Source organism: Amblyomma mixtum, chromosome 9 (genome assembly GCF_055824585.1).
Source record: "Amblyomma mixtum isolate Tamu chromosome 9, ASM5582458v1, whole genome shotgun sequence".
NCBI classification, from domain to species: domain Eukaryota; kingdom Metazoa; phylum Arthropoda; class Arachnida; order Ixodida; family Ixodidae; genus Amblyomma; species Amblyomma mixtum.
The window spans coordinates 3,032,902-3,044,724 of record NC_143020.1 but is presented as its reverse complement, the minus strand read 5'-3'; the positions used below and the strand labels follow the sequence as shown (position 1 = coordinate 3,044,724).

The following is an 11,823-nucleotide window of genomic DNA, read 5'->3' as shown; positions in this document are numbered from 1 at the left end:
CAGCGAGTACTCTTCTCCTTAACATGTAACAAACTCTAGCTGTCTTTCAAAAATATCATTTTAGTGCATCAGCATCAGAACCCCCCATGTTGGAATAATCCATCCGTCTGAAGCCTCAGGTGACAGAGTGGACGGAGTGAAATCCACCTTCACGAAATTGCAGGGAAGAGGGAAGGAGAGAGGGTGCGAGGAGACTGTTGGCAAGCGGTTGCAAATCAGAGTCGAGGGGTGGAGAGAGTGGATGTGTCACTGATTGATGGATTTCATTGGGTGAGTGGAGTGAGGGTGTCGCGTAGTGATTGATGGGACCCATTCATACAGTCTGACCCTCTCAGTGGCTGCTCGGTCCAGCAGGAACATAATGCTAACTTTGGCTTATGAGGTTTATGTCCCAAAGCGACTAAGGTTATGAGGGGCGCCATAGCGGAGGGATCCAGTAATTTCGACCAACAGTGATCTTTAACGTGCACTGACGTTGCACAGCACCCGGGCCTGTAGCATGTCACCATCGAAATACAACTGCCGCAGCTGGGATCAAACCAGCATCTAATGGAATTTGTTTAATTTTGTCATTACACTCACAGTAAGATTAGTCTTTGCCAAGTACAAGTTGTATTTAATGTCAAGAGTCCAAGGAAGGGTTGCTTTCCAAACCCACAGCTGGGCTTGTAGGGCATCATTAAAGGTGCACTGAAGAGGAATCTGAACTCATCTTTTTGCCGCGGGAACTCGATCTACACGTTCCGAGCATTCTTAGAAACTCTGACTTATTGCTTTGTGTGGCCGATTTCCCTAATTAAATTGAATTAACGTCCGGCTCCCGCCTTTATATTTTGAATTCTCCCCGTACGGTGGGCAGAGTCGACCAATGCGTAAAGTCGAACAACACGCTGCAACTAAAGCAAAGTAATGTTACTGTTCAGCAGCACATGCAGCATGGCATCATTTGAAAATGTTCATGGTGCAAGGTCACTGCAATGCTTTTATGTACACCCAGGATGCAACTGTCAAGTATCGCCTTGAGCAGTTCTCTCAGAACAAAATGTCTGAAAGGTTCATGTGCTGCTCAAGACGAAAATGCCCAGTCCACAACACAGCACCTTGGAACACATGTTCTGTTAAATATACACTCACAGGAGTGTTCAACTTGTTGCCTTGCGTTTGTGAGGTTCTCCTGAATTGGTTTTTGTTGTACTATCGCGCTCAATATGAGTTGCAACGCGCGGTCATCGACCGGGGCTCGTTCCGTAGTGTGCCTCCTCCAAACAGTCGCTCAGAATTCTGGGAGAAACTTTTTCCTGAGCGGGGGTGGTGTTGTTTCCTGGAACAGCAGTTTCTCCCAGAATTCCGAGCGACTGTTTGGAGGAGGCACACCACGGAACGAGCCCCGGTCGATGACCGCGCGTTGCAACTCATATTGAGTGCGATAGTACATACCAATTCTAAGGAACCTTCGCTATGGTAAGTGTTCCAGAGATTATATGCACATGACAGTACATGGATGTCAGTAAAGCGCACCACGGCATGAGGCTGCATGCATAAGGAATGAACAATCCGCAACATGAGCAATAGTTGTTTCAAACTGCATGTTTATTCAGTTGGTAAGAAGAAAGGAATCCACAAGACGGTTGCCCGCGGTGCTCCTAAGTGGAACTGCATCTGCCTGTTGGTCCGCGAGGTGCAAGCACCACTACTGTAGACTGTGCTTATCATTGCACTGCACTACAGCAGGTCCCCTATCCGCCACCTGGGGACCGCGCTCTCTAGCAGGCAGGTTCTGCCGAGAGTGCCACTGCATGGTCTGGTTTCCCAGCCGTTGAAAGGATAGGAAGGTGGAAACGTGAAGCACACAAACACATAATCAGAGCACATAAACAATGGTGCTGGCCGAGGTGATACTCGACACAGTCCAGAGAACACATGGAGTGGCATATACACAGGCAACAATCTCGGAAAAGGATATGCACACGACCGCACTGTGGGCTGCAACACCTCCATACAGCTTCACAGCAACCTTCGCCACAAGTCTGAAAAGAAAGAGACACGAACAGACAGACACAGGCACAAACAGACAAAGGGACGAAACAAATGAAACAATGTCATCAGGCATGGCACACGCAAAAGATGAAAACCTACAGGCAACTTTCACGCAACAGACTGACATGCACATGTACATGTGATGCGAGCTGTGCAGCCAGGCCAGGGCACCAAATGTGGCCGGTTGGTCTGAACCTGGGCCATCCAAGCTCCTCTGAAAGGGCCCGTTGAACCAGGCTCAGGCCGAGAACTGGTAGTGGCAGCAGAATGACAACACCGTTAAGGATTCAAGAAATGGGAACCCAGCCTACAAGTGCACAACACATGTAGCGTCCTAGCGCTGTGCTGCCACTGCAAGCCAGACATTGCTTGAATTCCTAAATTCAGCGCACAGAACACATGCAGATGGCTATTTACAATGCAGTGCGAGCTGTGCAGCCAGGCCAGGGCACCAAATGTGGCCGGTTGGTCTGAACCTGGGCCATCCGAGCGCCTCTGAAAGAGCAAGTGATCGTACAACACCATTCTGCCCCACGCCCGGGCGGAAGCTGAAAGTGAGCGGTCTGCCAGCTGGTGGATCCGCCCAAAAACCGATCATACAATGGCCTTAACGCACACACCATCCAAGCCATTGCCACATGGCTGCACAGCATACCACGCATCTATTTACACTACATGCACACATACCCACCAGCAGCACACGTGACAGGGTTGGAGGTGCCTCTCGTGCTCTAACGCACACACCATCCAAGCCACTGCCACTTGTCTGCACACAGTGTCACACACAACAGCAGCGCACATGACAAGGCTGGAGGCGCCTCTCTCTCACGCACCATCCAAGCCACTGCCACATGGCTGCACAGCATACCACGTATCTATGTACAGGTGCAAGCAGTATAAAAAGGAACATGTGGCCAAGAACAGTTATTCCAATTTACCAATTCAGTGTGTACTGCTGTTCCGTTTTTCATGGGAGACAACTCAAAAGCGTGACATACCTCTGTTTTTTTTAGACAAGTTGAGGAAGGCACTGGCCTGCTTTGGGGCATGCTTGCGTGTTCCCTTCCGTAATGATTGCACCAGTACATTACACGAGCAGCAGCACACATTAAGTTAGAGGTGACCCTTATGTTATAACAGATGCACTATCTACAGCCTCCCTTATTTATGCTTGCTATTTACTGTTTTCAGTCTATGCAGTCCATGAACATTTTGCTGCACAGGGATAAATTGCACATTTCTCAGCTTTGGTCAAAGTTCGATGTGGAAGGAAGCATTATTTTACTTTACAGTAATTGTGGTCATTTCCAGTATGAATAATCAGGACTTCTTTGTCCAGTTCATGAGAGAGAAGCTGCTGTTTTACTGTTTCCTGCTGCAGCAAAGTGGGAGGATGACCCAATGCAGGCTTGATTTTGGCATGTTTTGGTGCTCCATACCGTGGCTGCTTTTCAATGTTCTTATTTGCAGGCACCAGCCGCGGTTTTTTTTTCAATGGGCTGTTTTGTGGTTGCAAGGCTATGCTTTGCAGCAAACTTTGTCAGGTCTTCGTCTATTAACTTTTGCTCCTCAGCAGTTTTCTCTGAAAGCTGGTTAATCAGCATTTGGAAAGTAGACCCAGCTTTCACTTTCAGCATTTCAGTTCTTTCTGCTGATATTTTTGGTGTGGAGCCTTGCTCAATGCTCTGCATAATATGTTGAGCACTAGCCATTAAGGAGCCTGCATCATCAATCATAGCACAGTCTTGGCTGCCATCTTTGGAAGGACAATTGGAGCTGGCCTGGCTGCTCTGCATCTGGCACCACTGTAGCTCCATTATAGCAACAGCATGCATGTGCTTGCACATGTGTGCATGCGTTGCATGGTCAACACATGTGCATGTGTACATGTTGTGGCAAGCCTTGCACTGCTTACAATGAAGCTCGCAGCCACTGCACGATTTGCTAGTTCTTTGCACTGTGTGCTTGAAGTTCACCAAACTTTGTGACTTTACATGCCACTGGCCATCTCCCACTCTCTCAGTACTGGACTTAGAAAGCTCAATCCCCACTTTATGCTTCCTAAATAGGGCAGATTTGCGGTGGTCTGCTCCTCCTTTCACGAGTGCAATAGCCCTGTTGTAAAGCTTTTCGGATGTGAAATTAAAAAGTACTTTGATTAATCCATCCAATCGCCCATTAACCTTGCCACCAAAGTGAGAGTACTTCAATGTCTTGTGCATTGACTCCAAGTGATTATTTGTTGTTAAACCAATGTACTGTCGATAGCAGTAAGCCCACTGACATGCCCTCTTTGCATATGTTTTCTCAAAATATCTGATGAAGCCATCCAGCTCTTCCAGCTCCTTTGGAGAAAGGCGATTAAGCTGCCGCTCTTTAGAGTGGATACAAAGAAATGCAGGGAACAACTGCTGAAACTCCGTCTCATCTGTGCACTTCATCAGAGTGTGCAGCATGTCCCTTATTGCACTCCTGCAGTCCTTGTTTGTGACTGTATTCAGGCGCATGCTCCAGTTGTGTAGCACATGCCAGCTGCAAAGCAGTCGACTCTTCAAGGGACCCATCACCTGCTCCCATGCATTGCCATAAACAGGGGCATCATCAGACATAAATGCCTGACACTGTATTGTGTTTGTTTCTTTGATGGCCTCGAAAAACCTCACCATGGTGCCCATGTTCACCCTTTTTGAAATCAAGTAGGCACATGGGATACCAGATCCATCTCGAGAAATTGTGAGCAGGGTTGTCAGTTGGAATTTGTACTTATTTGTGCCATGGGTGGAGTCAATGCGTAGTTTCACTGCCCCCAATTTATGAAGGAACTCTCGTTGTGGGAACGTCATTAATGCTAGCTCAAAGTCACCATCATGACTGTTGGGGTCACCCTTCTTCCTGTAATACAACAGTGGTGACTCATTTTCTGCCCTCATTTCTTCGGCCCATAATTCAACACTGTTAAAATCGTCTGGATCTTTCTGCTCTGTTTTACCAATCCTAAACTTATCTGCAATGTTACGGAGGTCCTTAGTGGTCACTAGTTGCATCCGTGGGCTTGATCCACTTGTGCCTGCTGGGATGTTGTGCACAATAGTTTTTGCAGGCACTCCTTCTGCTAACCGACCTGAAAATTGCACAGAAAAAAAATTGTTAACATCTCTGGTACATCTGCCTACAGCCATGTGATAAAGTGACAAATACTTCTAGTCACATTCCTTCATCTTCAGCTTCGTTCCTTTTCACAGGTGACTCAAAATTCACCAACTTTTTTTTGACACAAAATTCATCAACTTTCATTTCTCTTTTCTGGCACTGCAATGCACACGACAAAATGGTTGTTTCTCTGCGTGTTATAAATACAGAATATAACAGCACTGAAAATGTGGACAACAAAAGAATAAGGACATGTGCTTCTCATCCTGTCCCGTTTCATTCTGCATATTCAAAAAATGCACTGATTCGCCTGACCACACCAAATTTTTGAATGCGATCTTTGTTTCCTTGGACTTGTGCACAAGACAATACTTTGCACCAGTCACAATGTAGAATTCACTTACGCCAGGTGAATAATTTCTGAGTGAATATTTTTCTGAAGCTGTTTTGGTTTCAACAACTGAATGACTGCTGCTAAGTCAGAGACAATTGGAGGGCATGCCAGTCATGCATAAGCTGAAATATAAATGCTGCTTGTTCGTTTTTTGTGATTTCAACTCTTTGCAGGCTTGTGTTCTATATTAGTGGTTTTTGAGGAAAAGAAATGGCACACTAAAAGCCCCGCTTTCTCCATGGACACCTCAAACTGTGCCATGAGGGAAGGGAGGAGTGCAAGAAGCAAGAGAGAAAGAGGTGCTGTAGTGGAGGGCTTGGTAATAATTTCGACCGCCTGAGGACCTTTGAGCACTGACATTGCTCAGCACATTTTGCCTCCATCGAAACTCAGCTGCCGCAGCCGGGTTCTAACCCGGGTACTCCAGCTCAGAAGCTGAACACTCAAACCACTGAGCCATTCCTGCGAGCGTTACTGATGAAGTGCCAAAACAGTCAAATAATTCGAATTAATGAACGCTGACTGCAGACAAACCTGTCTTATGCGAAAAAAACATGCCCCCTTATACAACCGTTAGACCGGTGGCGTTGCGTATCTGCAATGAAATGCCTACGCTTTTGACAGGCAGCCAAGCTCAAGCCGACTTCTTACGCATAAAGTTCAATGTCAGCCGATTGAGCGACAGATCTAGGATAGTCAATGAAACCAGCAGAAAAACAAAAGAACAGACATTGGAGTAGATCAATGCTAGATGACATTCCTAATTATGTTCAGTTTGAAGGACTAGACCCCTTCCACAAAGCACCTCTAAACTAGACAGCATGAACTTCATACAGACTGTGCTGTGCCCGCAATGTGCCGTGGATCAATTGTTTCTCACCCTTTCATGCGACCAAGCAGGCTTAAGTCAATTGCACTATAGTCAGATACAACTCGAGAATGAAGTGGCAGATGGCTTTCAAAGGAGACCCTCCAGTCAGTGGTGTCAGCTGATTTTCATCAGTTAATCCAATTAAGCCGTAACTAATCCCCTTTCATCTGCCACCCTCCTGCAATGCTACCCCCTAGGATTAACCATGGCATCATGAGAATTGGTAGATGCCATTGGCTGGCACGTTTCCTTTGAGGGGCATTGGCTGCTTGGTTCTTAAGCTGTGTCCTACTATAACCACTTCCGCCCCCTCGTTTTGTGGGACATACCTCTTTTGTGCCATAGATGCATTGCAGGAGAATGAATATTATTGAAATGATCACTCAAGTTCAATGAACAATATCTTCCCCCTAAAATACATTTCTATTGCACTTTCGTCTCCCATTTATGAAGGGTTGGCGGAGTGTAGCTTGTAAACGTTCTCACATTCCGGTACAGTCAACACTGCATGCACAAATGCTTTGTACAAGAGGAGTGGCTAACCTGCAAGCACTCTGGCCTCATCCTGGGACAGCCTTTGGTGGCAGGCCTCATTAAAGTGTCCGTAGTGTTTCTTTTGAAACACTACATACACCTTGCCGTCTTTCTCCGTGACCTCTAAAGTAGCAAAGCAGTGTCTGCCGATTTTGCAGCTTCCTTGCCCCTTTTCCTGCCTTTGGCGCTGTTCTATAGGAAGCTCTTCCTGCGAGCCGGAACGGTGGCAGTGCAGGTAGCGTTTAAAAACACTTGATGCACATTCCTTTTTTCCTGTTGAAGCTATGAAATGGCAGCAAGTTTTGCTTTCTTCTCCGTCTTTCCAGGAGCAAAATTCTGAAATGGAAAGATTGTAAACATAACTAAGCACTCCACATAGTATTAGTTAATTATTAGTGTGAAAGCACTATTCCGAACGGTAAACCCCGAGCAAGGTCTTGCGATGTATATGGCTTTGTGCCAAAAGCATAGCAATGACGACATAGCAACCACAGCCTCACAGCAGCATTGTAACATAGTTATGACACGATGCCAACATATGATGTTAAGTCCATGACCACTCATGACACACCACGACTAAAAAAGAAATAAAAGAAAAAATTGAGGCGTGAACAAAGGTGTGCTTCATTTTGATAAAAACATGTACACAATGATAGCACATGAATAACGGCATAAGGCATCCTTAGAAAGCCAACAGTAAAGTAACAAGACGAGGCAATGTTCATGCAGTTCTGCTTTCGCACTTTTAAAGAATTTCGGCAAAACTTCTCTATTCGTTGTGTATCACACTGCTTGCATTTTTTGAAAAGCAAGGCCAAATTAGTTTGCACTTTTTACATACAGTAATGAAAAATGCATGTGCTATGGAGTGGGAACACAATGCAATACTGTCGCGCTACTACTGGCGCTCCGCCTCTGCCAAGTGCGCATGACAATCACGGATTTAGCTGCAAATTTTTTAGCCTTTAACCTGCAGTGCAGAACTGCATTTCCTAGCTTTTTTGTTGTTAAGAATTTATCAGTCATTTGCTTACTGTTTTTTCCTGCTACTAGCGCATGGGGAACAATTTTTGGAGAAAATATTAAGTGCAGGTTAAGTGATAGCACAGACTATTACATGGAAGTATTTCAATTTTACTACCCTCTGCAAGAACTCATTCCTGCACAGCAACCTTTTACATGGCCCTGTACCACAAATTCAGGGCAGCGCTGTTGACTTCCAAAGGCAGAACAACGCTGGGCATTCATCCTACACGCTTCTGCGTGTTGCAATTGCGATGGCTTCAGCGCTGCTAAGCCAGCGCATGCCGCGGCAATGTCGTGTGTCCTGTCTGCGCGTGCCTGCGTCACGTTGTAGTTGCGACGGAGATATGAAGTGCAGTTCTGTCAACATCGCAGGTGCATGCAACGAAGCATAAGCAAGGCCTGAAGCAGCGAGTCTGCTGCAAGGACGGGCCGCACGACCAGTTTTTTTTCCTGCAGTGGTCAGTCTAAAATATGAAAGAGTGTGCGCTGCTTGTCGCTTTGCTTATGGAGGAGCTAGGATACCAAAAAAAAAAATGCAGACACACTCATCAGCGAGAATGCCAAAGCATTAAAGTGCGCAGTCATGCTATGTTGCATTATGACGGGTCATAAGTGCGAGGCATGGCTGCAACTTTGTACAAACTGCGCACCTCACATTACTAGTAAAGCGCTGAGTCATGCTACACTTCAGAATGATTTGATTACGTATGCTTTGTACAAACTATACACCTTACATTACAAATAAGTGCAAAATAACTAAGACAAGTCATGTCTTTCAAAGTTATAATGCATTACGTTTCACATTTCACTCGAATACCCGCAAAGGCTTCCTCTACAGACCTGTTGCACTAGACTATGCCCATCGAAATCATTTCAGGGTCCCTTTAAAAAAACGTGCATGTCATCGCGAAGTTTTTGTGCACAAAACCACGTGCAAGTTTCCCCAAGTGAGTGTAAGCCCGTAAATAAAAAAAAGAACGCGCTTTGTGTTAACAAACTTAAAATGCGCTCATTCGGAAGGTCAATAAACTGCAACTTTTACTAAGCTATGACCAGCGCGCGACTGCCTCCCGCTTTGGTCCTTTGTTGCCTTGATCACTGCGTGCGTGCTGTTGTTGTTGTTGTTGTAGCCTACGACAGAATGGCACATACCCACTCTGGGGGATCGGCCAAGAATCGGGTGGAAAAGGTTGGTATTCACCTGTACGTAGTGAAGGCAAAAGGAAAGCACACGGGAGAGGAACACCGGGGGAGGCTACCACAAAAAGGGCACGGAGAGGATGGAAAAAAAAATCAACAAAACTGAAAACAAATAGTAATAATAATAATAATAATAATATATATATATATATATATATATATATATATATATAAAGGAGATTGGATTGGAGAGAGAGAGAGAAAGAGAGAAAAGAGAATAATTCGAAAAAAAATGAAGCATAAAAAGAAAATACTGAAAGCTTTAGCAAGGAAGTCGATGAGATTCCAGCAAGAAATTTTGAACAGCGGCACAGACAGACCTGTGGCTGAACCCAAGTGTGGTGGCACCAAATGATAGCAAGTGTGGGCTGCTCAAACTGAGGCCAAGTTGCTGTAAGGGCAACTCCAGCAGTCTTCTTCTCAAAGAGGTGAAACGACGACAATGGAGCCAAAAATGATCGATAGATTCAGGCTCACGGCAAAATGCACAGAGGGGAGATAGTGCCAAACCAGATCTGTGCAGATAGAAATTTAGAGGGGGGATGCGGCAGCGCAACCGCGTCAGAGATACTTCTAGCTGCCGAGATGGAGAAGTTTTCCTGCTCCATGAATATTTCAGATGCTGATATTCCACCGATGTTAAAAGAGTTGTGTCTTGCACACTTAATAACGCTCGACGCCGGAACCTAGATGCTGTGATATACGCTGTAGCCGGGATGATGGGCAACACAGGGCCGCCTAGGGAAGCCTTTGCAAGGTTATCCGCGATGCAATAGTATCGACTTCGTTCTTACCTTTATTAGAGTGGAAGACTAGATTCTCCACTTCTTCCTCGAAGTTGTGCTCTTGCACGTGGTGCCGCCGCAGGTCACGAAGGGTGGCAAAATGCTTCGCACATAAGTCGCATGAGAACGGCCGTGCCTTACTACAGGTGAGCGCTTCCTCGTCTTTTATACGTTGCAACGCTACTTCCCCATGAATATTCTTCACGTGTTTTTTTAAATTACTAGTATTAGAGAACGCCTTGTCACAAAACTTGCACCACTTCCTTTCGGAATTTTTGCCGGTGGCCGCTGAAGGAGCGCCGTCGCACATGTCAGTCTCCATGCTCCAGGCAAAAGGAAAAGAAAAAAAGAAGCGAGCAAGAGATGCACCTTGGGATATGCGCACCAATCGCGGTAAACGCGGCGCGAGCAGGGATTTTCACGAAGAGTTGAAATTTTCCCTGTGGGTTGAAGCGTAATGTTCCCCAAAAGTCCCCACAGAGTGACGTAGCGTAGCGCTGTGACGTCTGTTCTCGGTTGGCCAATCGCAACGAGGATCACCTTCCTCTGATTACGCCCTCCGCGAAAAGTGTGCGATTGTTGATGCCACCCGCGATGCAGCCATCGCCATCATACATCTTACCTGCATGGTCGGCGTGGGCCGTTCTATGCGTGGGCACATTTTGTATACGAATGAACATTATAAAGACCATGTAGACAACCTAAATTAACTATATCTTATGGCCCAGCAAAGTTTCATTCGTTCACAAGGTATGGTTGATTGAAAACTGGCTGTCCGTTATGACAGTGGTGACCTTCTAGCTCAAGCGAAGAAAAACCGAAACTACACTGTTTCGGTGGAGGCGGAACGCAAGGCGTACCCGTGTGCTGTGCGATGCATTGAGGAAGAAAAAAAAAACTAGGAAGGAGCATGACGTCATAATCTTGAAGCCTAGTCATAAAAAATATAATGAAAAGCATCATGGAGGAAGGAAGGGAAATAGGCCCTCACGTGACAAGGCAGCGGTAGCTCTTAGACGGAATTCAGTTTCGGTTTCGCTCTCTCGCTCTACGAGCCACTGGGCGACCATCTGCTTGTGTTCACTGACGGCTCCGTGGTAAGCGCAAACTGCTCGCTCGCCGCAACGGCCACCATCCCCGAGCAACGCCTGCGGTAACTGCGGTGCAGTGGAGACATTGCAGCGCATGCTCCTTCGCTGTGCCGCTTCTGCAGTGCCGCGTCGCGAGATGCCCGCGGCCTACAGGGCGCTGGGAATTCCCGGACAGTCCCGAAGCACGACTGTGGCCGCGCGGCAGTGCGCGCACCCGTGACAGAACAATGGTGAGCCTCTGTGCGTTCATCGAGCAGGCGGGCTTGACTTCCCGCTTGCTCTTCGACAGGTAGTGCACGCGCGTGACACGAACGCTCCGTGGGTGCTACCTCGGACGCCCCACCCCGGCAGCTAGTGCAGTGTGCCGCGCGCGCGATTAGTCCGAGACCGGACGCTAGGTGCGCGCGGCTATGTGCATACAGTTCTTTTTGTAAGTGATTGTGCTCAGTGGCGGGAGACCCCGCGCAGGGGCAGACGTAAAGCCGCCCTCACTCTCTCGACAGCGAGAGAGAGAAATACTTCACTGCTGCATTTCACGTCGGAACCGCGTATGTACGCGAGCGCATTCGGCGCGACTTGTGCCTCGAGAATAGCGGAGAACGGCGGGCCCATGGGCGGGCCGAAGTCCGCCTGCCCGAGAAATAGAATAATCTTGCGCAGCCATGGAGCGCTCGTTAAACACGTCCGTCCGCCATGAGCGCTCTGGAAGCCACTACGCCCTTTTTTAGGGGCTCG

At 47.1% G+C, this 11,823-nt stretch overlaps 1 pseudogene; it reads right to left on the bottom strand.

Moving 5' to 3' along the window:
* Positions 1-4,505: 4,505 nt before the first annotated feature.
* Positions 4,506-10,333, bottom strand: LOC149328084 (uncharacterized; annotated as a pseudogene).
* Between the last annotated feature and the right edge of the window lie 1,490 nt (positions 10,334-11,823).